We start from the raw sequence: 9369 nt of genomic DNA, 5'->3' as shown, positions 1-9369 counted from the left end.
TTTAATGAAGTTCAGTAATAGTTGGGTTGGCTCAAAAATGAGAAAAACATACAAAGTACTCTTAGCGCTTTAACATTCAGAAAACATGGAAAAGCTAAGTAATTGACATAAACTGTTTTCAGGTAATAGAGAAATCACACCTTCATGTCAAATTTTCCTTGTGGAAAGTCTGCAAAAAAAAAAGCACCTTTTTTTTTTCTTTACTAGAATTAAGACCATTTTTAATTGCATTTCAGGACTGGATGTACAATTTCACATCTATTTATCGTTTGATACTGACTGACCCCTTGAGCATACTAGAGGACTAAACTTCAGGATTAAGCAAGAACGATTCCCAGAAACAGATTTACACTTCTATATTCAGTGAAAGGCATAATGAATTATTGTCTTTTAAACGTATATGAATTACTCTAATCCTCCTAATGGTAAGATATTAGGTAGCTGATGTGCCAGAATTAATGGGTAGAATGCAGATGTTACAAATATAATTCCGAGGGCTGATCTGAATGCTAGAATTAAAGTAAAATTTACTTTTTGGACAGCCAGTTATCCTGGTGGTTACATGCGCCTTGAGCAAGCATGAGGCATGTTGAATGCTACCAGCTGAGCCCAGAGAAACTGTCCTTCACCTGTTAAGTGTCATGTTGTGTCAGCTAGGACCAGGCATGCAGATACAGGGGTTCCCATGTTTCTTCTTCAAAGGGCATGCAGCCATAGCCAGCATGTCAAATGCTTTGTGTCTTCAACAGCCTTATGGTAGACGGTTCTACCCAGCAACCCATCTACTGCAGTCGTAAGCACCTAACCCATGCCCCTGTCCCTGTTGTTAGCACTTGCATGGCCTCAAGCAGCAGAAGTAGTTGCAAAAAAATTAAAATGTGGCTTTCACTACCACTTCTGTAAGCTCTGGGGGGTAGGGGTGGCTGGCAGGGTGGCAGAGAGGGGACAGGTAACCCTTGCGGGCAGCTGGGGCCGTGCTTGGCCCAGCACTGTGAGCCGCAGTTTGGTCCGTGCTCATCTCTTGCACGTGCAGGAAACAGCAGCTGGTCCTGGCTGAGGGATGAGGATGGGGAACTGCCTGCGCTTCTTGGCAGCACATCAGTCGGGTGACTTGAGGGGGAAAACTGCCTTGCTATCTGAGTAGGTGTCTTAAAAGAAACCAAACTCCTTACTTTTGATTAATCATTTTCTTAAGGCAGCGAGCTAAAGTGAAAAATTAAAATCATCATTGAAACAACACAAACACCGAAGGTTGTGGAAATAATAGAAACTGGGAGTAGCAAGTTTGATCGTGTCAGTTGCGTTTCACTCAGTTTGTTGTCTCCCTCACATTTGCTACAGTCAGTGCATCTTACCTCCAGTTAAACCACAGGGTCAGCAGGCCAGAGGCTACAGGTTGCGTCTGCTTCATCTGATGCTGTTATCAGGTCACATGCAGCCACAAAACTAGTAGTATTAGAACAGCCCCATCAGAGTGTCACAAGCAAACAGTCACGGTTCAGAGTTTTACATACTAGTCTGATTATACCCATGGAAACCAGAGCACTTAAAAATGCATTAGTTGTTTTAAATACCGTACAGAAAGAGAAAGAAAATAATAAAAATATTTGAAGTATAAAGCATTGAAGCCTTTGGTTTATTAACATGATATTCCATTCTTGTTATTTTTTTCCATGTGGGTAGGAAGAGATTGCTAAAAGGAAAAAAAGCACCTAGCAAATCCTGTTCTTTCAGATATTATTAAAAATAACAAAAATTTCCCATTTGAAGTGAAAACTCAGTTAAGATGTGTTAGGTGGCTATTCTTGGAGATCTTGCTTTTATACCTGGGCAGCAACAGTAAAGTACACAGACAAGAGAGAGTACAAGACTCGCAGCTTCTCCACTCATTCCAACACACCAGTGAGGTTGATGGTAGAGAAACCCATCTCAGCACGAGACCTCACTGGTCCCACAAAGTAGAGCCGGGCTTTGTGCAGCAGCCCACAGCACTGCTTGGAGCTGCTACTGTGTTCGCTGACCAGTCTGCGAAAGACAAAGTGTGAGAGGCCATGGGGAGCAGGTCTTGGAGAAGGCACCTCTGCGTGGAGCAGGATGCTGCTGCGAAGGGTCCGGATGAGCATCACCACCACCCCCAGAGCAGCCTTGCAGATCTCATCCTTGGCCATACTCATGTTGTGGCCAGCATGTGCCTTCCCTGCCAAGCACCTCAGACAGGCATTTGCCAGCTTGCATCAGGCACGAAGCTGCTGGACCAGGGCAGGCATTTGCTGCCATCCTGCTGAGCCCAAGCTGTGATGTTTGTTCTGTCCAGAGCAAGCATGGAAGTTGTGGCTTGTTCACTGGGGCTAGCTGCTTCCTAACAGCCTGGGCCCATCAGGGCTGGGCTGCTCAAGCAACGAATGCAAAAGTGCATGTGGAAGAAATGTTTGCAGACCATGCTGCCCTTTCTGGATGGTGTTCTTAGCTCAGCTGACCAGTGTCCTTTTGTTCTGGCCACTGAGACCAGGAAGGTGCAGTCGTGTTGGGGTAAACATGAAGATGCCTGGAGACAGAGCAGGTGGAACCAGGATATATTAAAATCAAAAATTTTAGATCATTAATTCTTCAGCCATTCTATGTTTCTTACTAAATATCTTTTAAATTACTGCAAAGTGGAATAGAAGCCTGAGCAACCTCATCACTCAATTTACTTACCAGTAGGTCCTAAAGTCTTGCACCTATCTTTCATTTGGTTTGCCTTTTTTTTTGCTGTTTGCTATACATGAAATGAAAATGGTTGCTCATCATTACTAGCCTGGAAAGGTGTCCCAAGACATTCAGCCTTCTGCAGCAGTATGAACTACCTGCACAACTGTGATACTGCTCAGAGAAATTTATGCAATTTTTCATGAGTGTATATATACCCTGCAGGAGTGGCCATGCTGTTAGAAAATACTTCCTAAAACTAAATTTAAAGCCCCAACCAGGATTTAGGGTCTTTGTTTCCTACCCTAACGCTCATGCACCAGGAAACAATATTTTTCCCCTGCCTCTTTGCAGCTGCCTTTTGTATACTTCAGGAGCATTGTCATGTTCCCCTCACTTTCAATTAAGCAGTCCTGTTTCTTGCAGTCTTTCTTCACTCAATGCATTTTCTAGACCTCTGGCTATTCTCACTGCTCTCTTCTGGACTCCCTCCAGCTTCTCCCCATCTTGCAGGAAGTGCCTTGCCTAGAGCTGGATACAGTGGTTCAGCTGATGTTTTGCAAATGCTGACTGGATTGGAACAAGTACTGTATGAGCCCTGTAGGTTATGCATCTGTTTATATATTCCAGTACCGTATTGTCTTTTCTATCAACAACAGCAGATTAACTGCTGCTAGTGTCAGATCCACTGTGACCTCCAGATCTTCTTGTACAGAAGTACTACCCAAAAATATGAGTATCTGTCTAAGCTCTGGATGCCATTGTCTGTGTGTAGTACCTTCTTATTGAACACTACCTGCTTAAAAAGGAAAAAGATCAATTTTTTAAGATAATTTTAAGTGTTCAGAGTGTTCACTAGTGCCACTGCCTATACCTTCAGCTCAGTGCCTAAAATTGAAGAGAGTTGCTTCTTAGTTCAGTAGCCTAGTTGCTGAAAATGTTGATTTGCACAAAGACAAGGATTTAGTCTACGTCTATGCTATTGTAGTAAACAACTGAGCACTTTTTGCATATGATTCTCCAGTTTTGCTCCCACCCAACAGTATTTCATCCTGACCTGGTTTGCCTAGTTCACTTATAAAAAGATCACATCAATCAATGTCAAAACCATAATGAAAGGCAAGATTTATGGCTTCTATTGCTTACTCTCAAGCCTTTTACCTTATTGTAGAAGAAATGAGATTGTTTGGATGTGATTTTGTTCTCAGTGAATCCTTGCTGACAGTTAAAAATTGGTTTGTATAATATAAGTAGATTCTTTTGTCTTGAACTTTCAAACTTCCAGTATTTTTTCTTAAAACTTTTGCTGATTAGTTAATTTAATTGGCTAAGGCAAACTTCTCTCAGCTTGCACAGCTCAAAGTACAGGCCTCTGCACAGTACCGTACAGTGTAGAGCGGAATTTGGAAACTTCTGTTGCAAGGCATTGCTGACTCTAGAGGAAGATCAGCCTGTCTGAATGATTTTAAAGAATAGATTACTTGACATAGGATAAAGTAATAGCCAAATTTCAAATCCCAGGGCCAGCAGTAAGAATAGACTCTTATGCTCTTAGCAAGAAACTCACCCAGGGAGAATAACAAAGGCATAGAAATACTTGGTTACATTAGTCCATATAATTACTCCGAGTTTTGACTACCAATAGTGACTACTGCTATTAAAAGCTATGATAGGATTTGTGCAATGATATTTTGGAAAGCTGTGAGTAATTTAAATTCTTCAGGCAGTCAGAGAACAGCTTACATGAAGAGTAGACTCAAAAAGCAACAAAACCAGCATGGGTACAACAAACATATAGATGTTCCTGATAAATAAGTCAGAGCTGAACATACAGGGAGGAGGAAGAGCTATTGATGAGCACAGAAAATGTTACCACTAAAATAAAGGAATGTAATTCAGGGAAAACCTATGGGCTGAGACTAGTACAGTTAGCTATAGCAGATATTTTGTAATTGCAGAGGTGGGAGCTATCAGTAACCAGTCCCTTGAATCATTGTAGTAGAAGTGTACAGAAATGAACAACGGCAACTGTTGCGTGTATCTTTCGTAGTTCCATGAATCAGATCGCCATGTGTTTAGTGTTTCACAGTCACTAAGGTGTTTCTGAAGCACTGCCGTGAGGATGAAGGTTGTGTTTCATAGAGGAGTTGTAACAAAAACAGGCCATGCAGCAGGGCAAGGCAGGGTGAGGTGGGTTGAGTGCCAAAAAGTGTGCTCCAACATGGAATCTGTAGATGGCTTCTTTTATCTTCTATTTTTGTTTGTTTGATGGTTTGGGGGGGGGGGGGCAGTTTTGTTGGTTTGGCATTTATTTGGGGTTTTTTTTGTTTCTTTGCAGTTTTTTTGTTTTGTTGTTGTTTTGTTTGTTTGCTTTTCTTTTTTAGATCTGACACAGAGTGACTTGTCTTAGTTTGCATAAGGCATCAGTGAACTTGACCAGTTTCCTGTATCTTTTTAGTGTCGTGCTCTGGCCTTTGGGCTATTTTTAATGCACACTTTTAACTCATCCTCAGAGAACTCCACAGCCTCTCACATTACAAAACCTAATAATCAGCGTTATCTCTGCTTACATCTGTAAAAAGGAGGCACAGAAAAGTTAAAGCTACATTTTCAAAAGGAACTTTTTCTGCTGATGTATCAGGAGCTGTGGCTTTGAAGGACGCACGCATACCCACCTGTTACGACATCTGTATCTTTTTCCGGACGGGAGGCAGCAGCAACCACCATGTGTTCTCCTGGCTCTTCTGCAGCAAGTGGCACAGGTGTCCTGGTGTTGGGGAACAGGCTCTTCCCTCGGGGATCTTTACTCTGCTTTTACAACTGCTTTCTTTTATTAGAGTTAATCATCTTTGTGACTGCTCAGAGAGTGCTGTGTGGGTTGGATATCAAGCTGGGACATGTAGCTCATTCACTATTAGGCTTTCTCTCCACTTCTTCTTATGAGTGCTGGGGAATATAGCAACAAATCAAAAGAAGTGGCACTGGACACACACAACTGTTCAGGATGGCAACATGAGCTGCAAACGCCTGCAAACACCATGGTACAAGACAGTGACATATGTAGTTTTGTTTCAGAAGGGGGAAAAAAATAAAAAGAAAAAATATTTTTAGCAACTAGAAGGTCTGAGTGCACTGGATAAAGTAGTTTCTGTGACCTACTACTTCATTTTTGTTTGCCGTCTTTTCAGTAGCATCCACATATCATTCTGGAAATAAGAACGAAATTAGAAAATCAGTTTGTGGCACAGGATTGGCATGGAAATGGTGCACTTTGGGTTAGTAATAAATTGAGGCCTGCCAGGATGAAAGCGAATAGTGCAGTCCCAATTAGCCACAGATACACACCTCCAAAATATTGCCAGTAAGAAGCTGATTGCTACCCAGAGCCATTTCAGAAGTCACTCCTCTCTTAGGTGCAAACAAAAGGCACCTGTCGTGGCCTTGAGTTAGTTTGACACACTGACATACCAAGGGGTACAGCATGCTTGTTTGTGCCCCCTAAGAACCCAAGTTATCAAAAAGGATCTGTTCCATAGCACAGGAATTGCTCGCAGCGCGCAGGACACTGGGGGTTGTCCAGTGCTGTTCACTGCCTTGCCCAGTCCCAGAGGGACAGCAGTCGCTCCGGCCCTGCTCCTTTGCCTCCTGCCCAGGTTGTGAAAGCAAACTCCTGGCTCAGAAACAGGCAATGTGAGGACCTTAAACTGCTTTCCTCTTTCACGCCGAACTTGCATAACCCACAAGAGAGCCAGGCCAAATCTGGTTATTTATAATCCGGGAAAACTCCAGCCCGCTGTCTGCATTGCCCCAGGAGTTTCCTGAAGTGCAGGAAAGTGTGATGTTCACCATGATACTTCTTGTAGTTTGCTTTAACAATATTAGTGCCAAAAAATTCTCTACACAAAATGTAGCAATATGGTCTGTTTTAAGTACATATTTTGTCTCAGATATACCTACCACCTGAGTGTAGATAGTTTTGTTCATTGTAGTGTCAAAAATGATGGAATGTTCTATTTATATGCGTTAAACTTTGAAATTATATGTTCTGAAATTAATGTCTCTGCCTATCTGCAATAGTTTGTTATTGCTGTGGGGCTTCTGGGGAAATGTTTTTCTTGGTTTTGCTTTTCTTATAGTTTTCTGGGGTTTAAGACTTTCAGGTCAACCAGAAACCAGTATGTTATTCTCCAAAGGAAAGGAAAAAAAAAAAAAGGACACAGGTCATCAAAAATCCAGTTACTTAACAGCACTATATCATCTTGAGTGAGAGCTTATACTTATGGAGATGGTCTGGTCAAGAGGTGTGTGGAAACGGGCTTTATGCTTCAAGTGTAGTTCTGAGAGATAAGAGGAAGCCCTGCTTTCTGAAATGGGCTTGCATGATTTTCAGAAGTAGGAAAAAACCTTACCTGCCACTGGACATAATGTTACTGCACCATCTGCAAACAAAGCGTTGTCTGTGTTCATCATGATATATAACTCAAATTTCTGTTCACGTCTGGGATAAGCATTTACAAATACAATAGGCAGGAGTGTAAAATAAAATGACATTGACACTGCAGCAGGGTCCAGACAGGAATTACTACAAGAGCAGAGAGCTGTCTCCTCTTTGTTCCTTCCTTGTGGCGCAGTAGAGCTAAGATCCATTCTTGGTGCCAGCCCCAGGTCATCTTCACCACTCAAGCCTGTTAAGGCAGTGCAAATCTCATTAAAGCGCCTGGGGAAAAATTAGTTTTCAGGGAACCTGCCTTATGACTCCTTTCCCACGCAGCGCAGTTGCGCCCTTCTGTTGAAAGCTGGCGCATCTGTGGAACACAGTCAGTGACACTGTCCGGACTGTGAGAGCTGAACCGCACCGATTCAGTCACTCAGCTGAGATGTCTGCTTCACAAGTGCATCGAAGGATTTCCATCAACCTTGTGTTTATCCAGCCTAGTAACTGCATTGGAATAGCTCAGGATTTACAGTTGCGTGAGATCAGATGGATAGATTATTATTTCAACATCCCCAGTGTTTTGGCAGGTAATTTAGGCACACAGTATTCTTGGATTCTCCTTTTACCTCATTTCTTGGAAATGAGGGTAGATACTATTAATCATAGAAGAGGATTTGATTAAGGTCTCTCTTTTCTGGCACAGGGAGTCATTCCCTACCTTCCAGATCTTTGTCCATCTTGCTTTCAGAGACTGTAGTAACTCCTTTCATCTTCCTTCAGAAAGCTTCTCCCCAGCCTCAGAACATTGTGTGCGATATTATCATGGATTATCAAATACACCTGCGGATTGTGGGTGGCTTATTTGACTCACACAGGTGCTAGACTTGGGCTGCTGTCACTAAAATTTTCTTCTTTGCAGCCCTGTGGGCAGAGGGAACTAGAGAAGTGGAGAGGTGTAGCATTGGGCTTTTGCAAGATGGGAGGTAGGGTGCACAGCTGCGTACCCCGCTGCCAGTGCCCGGCTCCTCGCTTCTGACTTCAGATGCTCAGATCCTTCAGTAAAAAGGGCAAATGGCAAATGAAACTCGCGGAAGAGTGCCCTGTTTTTCCCTTTGCTCTCTTGTGTGATCTGGCAATGCTGTGAGCTTTACCAGTTATAGCAAATTGCAAGTCTGCTAACTCAGGGCACCCCACTGAAAAGAACTTTCTCAAATTGCTCAAATTGCTGTATTTCAGAGTAAAAAGCATGAAATACATCTTTTATCACTTTGTTGATCGAAGTGCACTTTTAAATAGTAGCAATTTTGCACTTTACATAGCTGTTTCCTGCCATGGCTAGCTTTCCAGAATCTGACAGAAATGTTTCCTGCTGCTACAGTTAGCTTACTGCTGTTTATTTACAAACTCAATGTCCAGGCATCCTTTTTATATCCTCCTCCCCTTTCTTTTTTTGGAGGGCGTTTTCACACTGTACAGCCCTGTCCTCATGCAACCTTCCTGTGAACAGCACTGCCAGCTCGGGTGGGCTACCGAGGAAACACCAAGAATTTGCTGGGCTTGAAAAGAAAACAAATGGACAGCGAATTTGTTAGAGGCTACAGGTGGTTTTGAACGGCCAACTGAAGTCTGTGCTGGAAACATTCCGGCGCCTGAGCCTCCCAGGGGACTTCACCAGACGGGGCTCTACAATGGTGCTAGTGACTCATGGGCAGAAACTCACCTCCGAGCAAACGGTAGTGAGGAAAAAGTGACAAAGCCAAAATGACTCACAGCGAAGCGAAACCTCCAGAGAAAAGGCTGCTTTGACAGCCTGCTAACACACTTAACTCTAACAACACTCGTGCAGCTATCAGTACAGTCAGCGATGCGACCTATTGCATAACCAGTGGGAAAGTAAATCTCAATATAGCCATAAACCTGTGGCAGTCTAGTCCTAAACTTGGCAGCCTCTAGGACTTGCTGTCCAGTAGTTTTGTTGTAGAAACCTGGATGGTCAATGGTAAGTCTTGAGTGGGTAAGTACAGAGAATTTTAACAGGAGCTTAAAACACAGTGAAATTTCCAGCTAAGAAATTCAGCTTTTAGGAAGTCAAGGTGTTGAATGCAGAAATCATGGTACAAAGGGCTTTCTGGTTCTTATATTTGGGTATGGGAATCTGCTGAGATAAACTGAAGACTCAAGACTGCAGAAAACACCTGAAAATACAGGAAAAAATGCAGAAGAAACCTGCTCAACTCTTTCATCTT

This window comes from Caloenas nicobarica, chromosome Z, assembly GCF_036013445.1.
Source record: "Caloenas nicobarica isolate bCalNic1 chromosome Z, bCalNic1.hap1, whole genome shotgun sequence".
Taxonomy (NCBI): domain Eukaryota; kingdom Metazoa; phylum Chordata; class Aves; order Columbiformes; family Columbidae; genus Caloenas; species Caloenas nicobarica.
This window is presented reverse-complemented; position numbering follows the sequence as displayed.